The 12,053-nt window shown below is 49.2% G+C and overlaps 1 long non-coding RNA gene across 1 annotated transcript in view; it reads left to right on the forward strand.

Moving 5' to 3' along the window:
* Positions 1–232: 232 nt before the first annotated feature.
* LOC149438510 (uncharacterized) overlaps positions 233–12,053 on the forward strand; it is a 28,891-nt gene continuing 17,070 nt past the window's right edge. The window contains exons 1-2 of the long non-coding RNA XR_016307894.1: positions 233–349; positions 6,295–6,453. This is a non-coding gene — a long non-coding RNA (uncharacterized LOC149438510). The remainder of the gene's footprint in view (positions 350–6,294; positions 6,454–12,053) is intronic.

Consider the following 12,053-nt stretch of genomic DNA (forward strand, 5'->3'; position numbering starts at 1 on the left):
AATAAAGCTTTATCTGTCTCAAAAAAAGGCTATAAAATTCATACTGGTACAGTGTTGCATGACCGCGCAATTGTCATTCAAAGTGTGATAGCGCTGAAAGCTGAAAATTGCCCTGGACAGGAAGGGGGTGAAAGTGTCCGGACAGGCAGTGGTTAAGAGTTTCAGAAGCCGGGAGGCAGGGCGGGGTCTAGGGTCATGTGACTGCCGTAATGCACCGTCACAGTGGTCACATGATCGGGAAAGGTCCCAATCGAAAGAGATCGGGACCTTTTCGTGAGTACCGGGCATGTGTGCCGGGAAGGTCCAGACTCCGGGAGGCCGCCCATTTGCGTTCAGCCGGCGTGAAGAGGTAAAACATGTGTTTTTGATGCATTTTTTATGCATTTTGCGTTTTTTGCTTTTTTAGGAGCTTTTTTGCCAGCTTGTCGCTGGGCAGATTAAAAAACCAAATGAAAAACGCATCAAAAACGCAACACATGCACTTCTGCAGTGTCTCCGCTGAAATCCATTAAACGAAAAAACGCAATGTTTTGTGCTTAAAAAAAATTCTAAAAAACGCAGCGCATGCACTACTTTTGGTGCGATTCGAATAGGCGTCGGTGTCAGATGTCTTACGAATCGCACCAGAAATCAGCGCCTCACCCGACTTTGAAATCGTGCGACTTCGCTGTAAGTCGCACGATTTCAAAGTGACCGGAGGGTAAGGTTAGGTTTACAACTTTGAAGTTTGCGTTTGAGACTTTTTTTGCGTTTTTGATGCATTTTTGATGCGTTTTGCGTTTTTGCTTTTCTTATGGGTTTGTTTGCCAGCTTGTCACTGGGCAGATAAAAACACCAAATGAAAAACACATCAAAAACGCACCACATGCACTTCTGAAGCGTCTCCACTGATGTCCATTAAAACAAAAAACGCAACATTTTGCACTTAAAAAAAATCCCTTTCTAAAAAACGCAGCGCATGCAGTACTTGTGTCAGTGTCAGATGTCTTACAAATCGCACCAGAAATCGTCGCGTTACCCGGCTTTGAAATCGTGCGACTTCGCTCTAAGTCGCACGATTTCAAAGTGACCGGAAGGTAAGGCTAGGTTCACACCTATGAAGTTTGCGTTTGAGCCATTTTTTTGCTTTTTGACGCATTTTTGATGCGTTTTTGCTTGTCGCTGGGTAGATAAAAACACCAAAAGAAAAAACGCATCAAAAATACACTACGTGCACTTCCGCAGCGTCTCCACTGAAGTCTATTAAACCAAAAATGCAATGTTTTGCGTTCTAAAAAATGCACCGGGGTGAAAACGCAGAGATGCAAGCCTGTGCCCTAGGAAATCATGTGAAATGGACTGCAGCGCGTTTCTGCAAAACGCATCGGTGTGAAGCTAGACTTACAGCCCGGTCACGCTTTGAAATCGTGCGACTTCCAGCAGATGTCGTTGCGACTTGCAAGACATCTGTAGCTTGCAAGACACGGATGTCTGCGCAAGTCGCCCCTGAAGTTGTGCGTGCGCAACTTTAGTAATCGGAGTCGGAGTCGCACCGATATGACCGCTTTTATTGCGGGCAAAAGGGTGCGGCTTGCAAGTCGCATGGCATGGCAAATCGCATAGCAAGTTGCCCCCAGTGTGACCCGGCTTTACAACTACTTTAACGCTTCATACATTTTTCATCCATTTTCATGCGTCATGCGGGTTTTTTTTTTGCTTTGGCCAATGGCTAGCAGTAGCAGCAGTGACATCAATGTTGCTAGGCGGAAAAGACTGGACTTAAAGGGTTTGGTTCACCCCACCACGTTTTCAGGTGCGATTTGGGAATTGAAATCGGATCTAATGAATGTGAATGTGAGTATCTTAACATATACGCCATTGGTTCCAGCGCCATTTCAAAAGTAATTCTTGTGTGACTTTTTCTGCGGTTTGTTACGATTTTAAATGTAGACTACACTAGTAATCGCACTGCAAAACAAAATGGAAAAAACGCAAGAAATCGTTGGGAAATCTTCAGAAAACACAGTGAAATCGCAAACAAGACACGCGATTTTAAATCACGTCCAGCGTGAACCAAGCCTAAGTACAAAACGGCACCAAAAACGCATGTGCATGCATTTTTTCGTGCGCTCCCATTGTGGCGGATGCAGCCAAAAAGGCACCAAAAGAAGCACACGCGCCCTTCCCAAAAATCGCACCGGCAGAGGCCCTAGAGAATAAAGTGGTGGGTGTTGCCATTTTTATATCTGACAGTATTTGCGAAACGTTTCTTCAAATGCCATTTTTTTGGCAAAGTCCCTAAATAATAAAGGGGTGGGTGTTGCCATTTTTTTTATGTCAGACGATATTTGCGAAACGGTTTTTCAAACGCCATTTTTTTTTTGGCAGGGGCCCTAGATAATAAAATGGTGGCTGTTGCCATTTTTTTTTTGTCAAATGGTATTTATGCAGCGTTTATTTAAATGCCTCTTTTTTGGGGGGGGAAGAGGTCCTAGAGAATAAAATTGTGGGTGTTGACATTTTTTTATGTCAGACGGTATTTGCGCAGCGGTTTTTAAAACGCCATTTTTTTTGCAGAGGCCCTAGAGAATAAAATGGTGGGTGTTGACATTTTGTTTTGTCAAACGTTATTTGCGCAACAAATGGTGGGTGTTGCCATTTTTTTTTCAAACGGTGTTTTCGCAGCGTTTTATATAAAACCCTTTTTTTTTGGCAGAGTCCCTAGAGAATGAAAAGGTAAGTGTTGCCATTTTTTTAATGTCAGACATTAAATGTTCAGACATGTTAAAAATTGCTGACCCAGCCGGTTCCAAGCATCTGGTGATCTAGACACTTTCACTATCTAACCAGCCAGACACTTTCACTATCTGACCAGCCGGATGCTTTCACTATCTGACCAGCCAGAAGCTTTCACTATCTGACCATCGGACACTTTCACTATCTGACCAGCCGGACGTTTTCACTATCTGACCAGCCAGAAGCTTTCACTATCTGACCAGCCAGACACTTTCACTATCTGACCAGCCAGAAGCTTTCACTATCTGACCAGCTGGACGCTTCCACTATCTGACCAGCCAGACACTTTCACTATCTGACCAGCCGGACACTTTCACTATCTGACCAGCTGGACACTTTCATTATCTGACCAGCCAGACGCTTTCACTATCTGACCAGCCGGACGCTTTCACTATCTGACCAGCTGGACGCTTTCACTATCTGACCAGCCAGACTCTTTCACTCTCTGACCAGCCAAACACTTTCACTATCTGACCAGCTGGACACTTTCACTATCTGACCAGCCGGACGCTTTCATTATCTGACCAGCCAGATGCTTTCACTATCTGACCAGCCGGACGCTTTCACTATCTGACCAGCCAGACTCTTTCACTCTCTGACCAGCCGGACACTTTCACTATCTGACCAGCTGGACACTTTCACTATCTGACCAGCCGGACGCTTTCATTATCTGACCAGCCAGATGCTTTCACTATCTGACCAGCCGGACGCTTTCACTATCTGACCAGCTGGATGCTTTCACTATCTGACCAGCTGGATGCTTTCACTATCTGACCAGCTGGATGCTTTCATTATCTGACCAGCTGGATGCTTTCACTATCTGACCAGCTGGATGCTTTCACTATCTGACCAACCAGACACTTTCACTATCTGACCAGCCAGCAGCTTTCATTGTCTGACCAGCCAGACGCTTCCACTATCTGGCCAGCTGGACACTTTCACTTTCTGACCAGCCGGACGCTTTCACTATCTGACCAGCCAGAATCTTTCACTATCTGACCAGCCAGACACTTTCACTATCTGACCAGCCAGAAAATTTTACTATCTGACATCCGGACGCTTTCACTATCTGACCAGCCAGATGTTTTCCATTTCTTACCAACCAACCACTTTCATGATTCAACCTGCCAGCTGCTTTCACTCTCTGACCAGCCAACAGTTTTACAATCTGGCCAGCTTGGCGCTGCATTCACTATCTGACCAGCCATCTGCTTTCTCTACCGTACCAGCCAATCATTTCAATATCAGACACTTTCACTATCTGACCAACATGTTGCTTTCAGAAAGGCCCCTCCTCTCTCTAAACTCCACTGCAATAATGGTGGCCACACTACTCAATTAGGAATCTCTTGTCAAAGAGAAGCCCTACTGTGGAGGCAATGCCCAGAAGGCAAGGGACTAGTCAACGCTATTTCCTGTCGTCTACCTGAAGATACAATATGTTGCCAAAAGTATTGGCCCCGCCCTCCAAATCATGTGATTCAGGTATTCCAATCCCCTCCATGGACACAGGTGTATACAATCAAGCCCCTAGGCATGCAGACTGCTTCTACAAACATTGGTGAAAGAATGGGTCGCTCTCAGGAGCTCAGTGACTCCAAGCGTGGACCCGTGATAGGTTGTCACCTGTGCAATAAGTCCATCCGTGACATTTCCTGGCTACTAAATATTCCACGCTCAACTGTTAGTGGGATTATAACAAAGTGGAAGCAACTGGGAACAATAGCAACTCAGCCACCAAGTGGTAGGCCACGTCACATGACAGAGCGGGGTCAGCACATGCTGAAGCGCACAGTGCGCAGAAGTCACCAACTGTCTGCAGAGTCAATAGCTAAAGACCTCCAAACTTGGTGTGGCCTTCAGACGAGCCCAACAACAGTGTGTAGAGAGCTTCATGGAATGGGTTTCCATGGCCGAGCAGCTGCATCCAAGCCTTACATCACCAAGTGCAATGCAAAGCGTCGGATGCCGTGGTGTAAAGCACGCCACCACTGGACTCTAGAGCAGAGGAGACGTGTTCTCTGGAGTGACCAATCACACTTCTCTGTCTGGCAATCCGATGGATGTGTCTGGGTTTGGTGGTTGCCAGGAGAACGGTACTTGCCTGACTGCATTGTGCCAAGTGTAAAGTTTGGTGGAGGGGGGATTATGGTGTGGGGTTGTTTTTCAGGGGGTGGGCTTGGCCTCCTAGTTCCAGTGAAGGGAACTCTTAAGGCATCAGCATACTAAGACATGTTGGACAATTTCATGCTCCCAACTTTGTGGGAAGAGTTTGGGGATGGCCCATTCCTGTTCCAACATGACTGCACACCAGTGCACAAAGCAAGGTCCATAAAGACATGGAGGAGCCAGTTTGGGGTGGAGGAACTTGACTGGCCTGCACAGAGTCCTGACCTCAACCCCATAGAACACCTCTGGGATGAATTAGAGTGGAGACTGTGAGCCAGGCCTCCTCCCCCGACATCAGTGCCTGACCTGACAAATGTGCTTCTGGAAGAATGGTCCAACCTTCCCATAGACACCCTCCTAAACCTTGTGGACGGCCTTCCCAGAAGAGTTGAAGCTGTTATAGATGCAAAGGGCGGGGCCAACTCAATATTGAACCCTACGGACTAAGACTGGGGGGCCATTAAAGGTCATGTGCGTGGAAATACTTTTGGCAATATAGTGTATTTTCCCATTATTGACTTGTGCACTGGCATTAAAAGTGTCTAGGCACAGGAATTGCACTGATATAATGACTTCCTAGGCACAGGAATTGAACTATTATCAGTGCCTAGGCATGGGAGGTGCACTGATGTTATAAGTGCCTAGGCACAGGAATTGAACTGATATTATGAGTGCCTAGGCACAGGAGGTGCACTGATATTAGAAGTGCCTAGGCACTGGAAGTGCACTAATACTATAAGTGCCTAGGCACAGGAATTGCACTGATATTAGACATGCCTAGGCACAGGAAGTGCACTAATACTATAAGTGCCTAGGCACAGAAAGTGCACTGATATTATATGTGCCTCTGCGCAGGAAGTGCACTGCTAATTTCAGAAGGAATTCGAAACAAAATATGAATTTTGGGGGGGTACCGTTTCTAAATGTTTCCTATATCGTAAAACACCCTGACCTTCTGAGTTCTGCTTCGCTGGTTTGGTCCAAAACTCACAAAAGCTTCCGGTGCCGAAAAAAAATTCACTCGACTTCTACAGATCAAGAAATGGAACCCCCATCCCCCATTGCTTCTAGCTCACCCCACTCCTGGTTCCCCCCTTTTCCCAAGTCTAATGCAATGTTCTGATGATGGCTAGCCTATGCCATTGATTGGCTAAAGGCATGATGACGTCACCCCTCGCAGGCCTATCAGAGAGCCTCACACTCCCCCATATAATTAGCATAATGGCTATCTGAGGTCTTTGAGGTTCTGGGAGGCCAAAAAATGCTGCATCTCATTATCCACAACTGTCACTGATGACTCAGGAAAGTGATATGAAGATCTGGTAACGAGGAACTTTTCTGTCTGTCTAGAGGATAAAACGGGAAGGTGTCCAACTCCTCCACCCAGCCACGCTCATTGTCCGTACAAGATACCCAAGGAGAACTACAAGTGCCATTATGACTACAAATGTCCGGATAAGAAGAAATGCTGCTTTAATGGCTGCTGGAAGGAATGCAAAGACCCCATACGTAAGAGCACCAGTGGTGCCAAACATGGCTCCCCGTCTATCAATGATTGTTGTCTGTGTGCCCTATGGCCAAGGCCTGGGACAAGGAGTGGGGGGCAGGAGGGACAGCTGCCCTAGGCACAGAGAAGCAGGGGAGAAAATAATAGATGCGAGGTGGTACCCCCATTTTAAGACATGCATTAAAATTGGGAGAGCAATTCTGGACCCATGGCAACCTAGAAGAAGACCTCCCCTAAGTATTAGAGCTCCAAAATGTCCCAAACCCAGGGAGTCCTATAGGAAATCTTCACAATGCAAGCCTTCCTATTGGTTAGAGAGGTTTGGGGCATTGTATTGTGGTAGTGGGGGCTCCATTGTCGGGAAGGTGGAGGTGGGAGCAGAGCTATGACCATAGAGCAGGAGATGGCCAGTGCCTACTAAGCTACCATAGAAGGTACAGCCATTCTACGACATGCATTAACATTGAGGGAGCAATTCTGGATCCTTACCTTGGGCGCTGGACGACCTGTCCCGGTACTGCGCATGGCAACCTAGCAGAGAACCTCCCCTAAGTACTAGAGCTCCAAAATGTCCCAAACTCAAGGCCTCCTATTGGACACCTTCACAATGCAAGCCTTCCAATTGGTTAGAGAGGTTTGGGGCATTGTATTGTGGTAGTGGGGGCTCTGTTGTCGGGAAGGTGGAGGTGGGAGCAGAGCTATGACTACAGAGCAGGAGATGGCAAGTGCCTACTGAGCTACCATAGAAGGCACAGTCATTCTATGACATGCATTAACATTGGGGGAGCAAGTCTGGATCCTTGCCCTGGGTGCTGGATGACCCTGTCCCAGTACTGCCCATGGCAACCTAGCAGAGAACCTCCCCTAAGTAGTAGAGCTCCAAAATGTCCCAAACTCAGGCCTCCTATAGGAAACCTTCACAATGCAAGCCTTACTATTGGTTAGAGAGGTTTAGGGAATTGTATTGTGTTAGTGGGGGCTCCGTTGTTGGGAAGGTGGAGGAGGGAGAAGAGCTATGACCATAGAGCAGGAGATGGCCAGTGCCTACTGAGCTACCATAGAAGGCACAGCCATTCTACGACATGCATTAACATTGGGGGAGCAAGTCTGGATCCTTGCCGTGGGTGCTGGATGACCCTGTCCCAGTACTTCCCATGGCAACCTAGCAAAGAACCTCCCCTAAGTACCAGAGCTCCAAAATGTCCTTAACCCAGGGAGTCCTATAGGAAACCTTCACAATGCAAGCCTTCCTATTGGTTAGAAAGGTTTGGGGCATTTTATTGTGGCAGTGGGGGCTCCGTTGTCGGGAAGGTGGAGGTGGGAAAAGAGCTATGACCACAGAGCAGGAGATGGCCAGTGCCTACTGAGCTACCATAGAAGGCACAGCCATTCTACGACATGCATTAACATTGGGGGAGCAAGTCTGGATCCTTGCCCTGGGTGCTGGATGACCCTGTCCCAGTACTTCCCATGGCAACCTAGCAAAGAACCTCCCCTAAGTACCAGAGCTCCAAAATGTCCTTAACCCAGGGAGTCCTATAGGAAACCTTCACAATGCAAGCCTTCCTATTGGTTAGAAAGGTTTGGGGCATTTTATTGTGGCAGTGGGGGCTCCGTTGTCGGGAAGGTGGAGGTGGGAAAAGAGCTATGACCACAGAGCAGGAGATGGCCAGTGCCTACTGAGCTACCATAGAAGGTACACCCATTCTACGACATGCATTAACATTGGGGGAGCAAGTCTGGATCCTTGCCTTGGGTGCTGGATGACCCTGTCCCGGTACTGCCTTGGCAAACTAGCGGAAGACCTCCCCTAAGTACTAGAGCTCCAAAATGTCCCAAAGCCAGGGTGTCCTATAAAAAACCTTCACAATGCAAGCCTTCCTATTGGTTAGAGAGGTTTGAGGAATTTTATTGTGGTATTGGGGGCTCCGTTGTCGGGAAGGTGGAGGTGTGAGCAGAGATATGACCACAGAGCAGGAGATGGCCAGTGTCTACTGAGCTACCATAGTAGGTACATGTGGCATCGAATAATATTGTGCAGCACTACTTCATGTGTATACTTCATCAATACATAGAAATTGGAGAATAAAGTCGATCATGTGTCATCGAAGTCTTCAGTGCATCACATAAAGTGAAAACGAAAGCAACAAACAACCACACCGCCTTCGTTGATTGTGTGTGTGGTGGACGTCAAGAAAAGGAGATGATAATCCTTTGGCAGGGATAGGTAAATGACAAATGGAGTCGATCTGCCGGATATGAATGGATGGGAATTGGGGCGATATTTCCTATCACCATTAATGGCGGAAGTGTGGAGTGATTATTTTTTTTTCCCCAATATTATTCGGTGCATTCTTCGACCTCTCTGGAGGTCAACTCCAAGGTGCTCAAAATCACATGCACCAGTGATGGAGAAGGTGCACAGATAGAAGAATTCCCAGGAACAAGCCACATACAGTATATAGTGTTTGGCACTTTTTGTATTCACTTTGTTTAATGTGCTAAAGCGGTGGTCTCCAAACTTTGGCCCCAGGTGGCTGGATGCGGCCCTTTGCTCGCCTTTATCTGGCCCTTGACACACTATTCCTCCAACGGATACCAATGATGGGGCACTATTCCTCCCACTGATACCAATGATGGGGCACTATTTCGACAACTGACATCAATGATGGGGCACCCTTCCTCCCAGTGACACCATCAATGGGGCTCTATTCCTCCAAATGACACCAATGATGGGGCTTCATTCCTCCCACTGATGCTATTGTTTCCCTATTGTTTCCCAATGATGGCATTATTTCTTCAACTGACACCTATGATGGGGCACCATTCCTCCTACTGACACCAGTGATGGGGTGCTATTCCTCCCACTGACACCAATGATGGGGAACCATTCCTCCCACTGACAATCAATGGGGTTCTATTCCTCCAACTGAAATAAATGATGAGGCACCCTTTCTCCCACTTATTCAATCAATGGGGCTCTATTCCTCCAACTGACACCAAAGATGAGGCACTATTCTTTCCACTGTCACCCTCAATGGGGTACTATTTCTTCAACTGACACCAAATGATGGGGCACCATTCCTCCCACTGACACCAATGATGGGGCTCCATTCCTCCCACTGACACCAATGATGGGGCATCATTTCCTCCCACTGACACCATCAGTGGGGTTCTTTTCCTCCCACTGACACCCAATGATGAGGTGCCATTCCTCCCACTGATACCATCAATGGGGCTCTATTCCTCCAACTGACATCAATGATGAGATGCCATTCCTCCCACTGACACCAATGATTTATTTATTTATTTATTTATCGAGTTTATATAGCGCCAAAGGGTTTGCTCAGCGCTGTACAATAGAGGGGGGACAATACATGAAACAGAACAGTAACATCAAACAGTACACAAGGGGTAAGAGGGCCCTACTCTTTCGAGCGTACAATCTAGGAGGGAGGGGGTAGAGGCACAGGAGGAAACGGCTGTGGGGGATGGAGTGGTAGGAGGAGGGAAGGGCAGCGGCTGTTAGGTGAGGGTGGGGTAGGCTTCCCTGAAGAGGTGGGTTTTCAGGGAGCGCCTGAAGGTGAGGAGGGAAGGTGACAGTCTGATGGATTGGGGTAGTGAGTTCCAGAGGATGGGGGAGGACCTGGAGAAGTCTTGCAGTCGTGCGTGGGAGGAGGAGACCAGGGAGCAAGATAGAAGGAGGTCCTGTGAAGAGCGAAGGGTACGGGTAGGGTGGTACCTGGGAATCAGGTCGGTGAGGTAGTTAGGGGCAGTGTTGTGAATGGCCTTATAGGTCAGGGTGAGCAATTTAAATTTAATGCGTTGGGCAATCGGGAGCCAGTGGAGGGAGAGGCAGAGGGGGGTGGCAGAGGTGGAGCGGCTGGTGAGGTGGATGAGTCTGGCCGCTGAGTTCAGGATGGTCTGAAGCGGGGAGAGCCTGCACTGGGGTAGGCCGGTGAGGAGGGAGTTGCAGTAGTCCAGGCGTGAGATAATCAGGGAGTGTACTAGTAGTTTAGTGGTGTCTGGGGTAAGGAAGGAGCGTATCTTGGCGATATTGCGGAGGTGGAGTCTGCATGTGTTTGTGAGAGATTTGATATGAGGTTGAAAGGAAAGGTTTGAGTCCAGAATGACGCCAAGGACTTTGGCTTGCTGGGCGGGATTGATGGTGGTGTTGTTGGTAGTGATGGAAAGGATGGGGGGGGTGGCGCGGGCTGGGGGGAAGATGAGAAGCTCGGTTTTGGAGAGGTTGAGTTTGAGGAAATGGAGCGACATCCAGTCAGAGATGTCGTTTAGGAGGTGAGTGATGCGGGCGGAGAATGTGGGGGTGAGGTGAGGGGTGGATAGGTAGATTTGAGTATCATCGGCATAGAGGTGGTAATTGAAGCCGTGGGAGTGTATGAGTTTGCCAAGGGAGGAGGTGTAGATGGAGAAGAGAAGGGGTCCAAGGACAGAGCCCTGGGGGACCCCAACAGAGAGGGGGAGTGAGGAGGAGGTGGCACCGTTGTAGGAAACGCTGAAGGAGCGTTGGGATAGATAGGACGAGAACCAGGAGAGAGCGGTGTCTCGGATGCCAAGGGAGAGTAGTTTATTAAGGAGGAGGGGGTGGTCGACTGTGTCAAAGGCCGCGGAGAGGTCTAGGAGGAGGAGGACTGTCAGGGATCCCCTCGATCCCCGCCGCGTTGGTCCCGGCGCAGGCGCAGTAGGCCGCCCGGCGCAGGGACTCGAGCACTGGTTCCGGGCCGGCCGCGGCGTTCGAGTTCGCGCATGCGCAGTAGAAGCCGCGGCCGCCCGCTGGGCACCAATGGCAGCGCAGGGCGGGATATTTAAACGACCCTGAGCTGTCATTCAGTGCCTTCTGGTCTTTCCTGCATTCTGAATCCTGTGAACCTGTACCCTGTAAGTTATTGACCCGGATTGAACCTGACCTTGCTGTTTTCGCCTGTTCTGACCCTTGCTTTGCCTGACCTCTCTCCTGAATGCCCCCTATTGGATTTGACCTGCTGTTGCTGACCTGGCGTGTGACCCGACCATTCTATGCCCGCTGCCTTGTACCTTGCCGCCCTCTCTGTTACCGACCCGGCCCGTCTGACCCTGCTCATCCATCCATCCATTCCGTGCAGTGGGGTCTTCTGACCTCCTCACATCAGACTCTTCCCCGTGGGAGCCCCTTGCGCATACTACTACCACTGACGGACGCACCCGGTAGTCACGACCTGGTCTCAGGGAGCTCCAAGTCCATCCCCACCATCAGGGGCCCTGGTGAACAAGCACCCTGGGACTTAGACTCCGTGCGCTGGGGACGCCTATTCAGTGGAGTGCTAGTAGTACCGCCGGGCGGTCCATTACAGTACCAGAAGGCCATGACTGAGTCTAGAGGAGGTCCCTCGCCGCTGGAGGAGATCTGCAGGCACCTATCCAATTTGACACAGGCCGTATCGGCCCTGCAGGATAGATGTCAGCAGATTGAAACTCAATTCCAGGCCTGCACTATATCCGTTCCTGCCCCACAGGCCGCGGTCCCCACACCTCCAGCAGCCCCTGTGCTGGTGTCTGGGGCACTCGCACCACTCCCGGCGGCCGACCCCCGAGTACCCTTACC

The sequence above is a fragment of the Staurois parvus genome, unplaced genomic scaffold (genome assembly GCF_062004578.1).
Source record: "Staurois parvus isolate SC_StPar_1 unplaced genomic scaffold, SC_StPar_1.0 ptg001185l, whole genome shotgun sequence".
Taxonomy (NCBI): Eukaryota; Metazoa; Chordata; class Amphibia; order Anura; family Ranidae; genus Staurois; species Staurois parvus.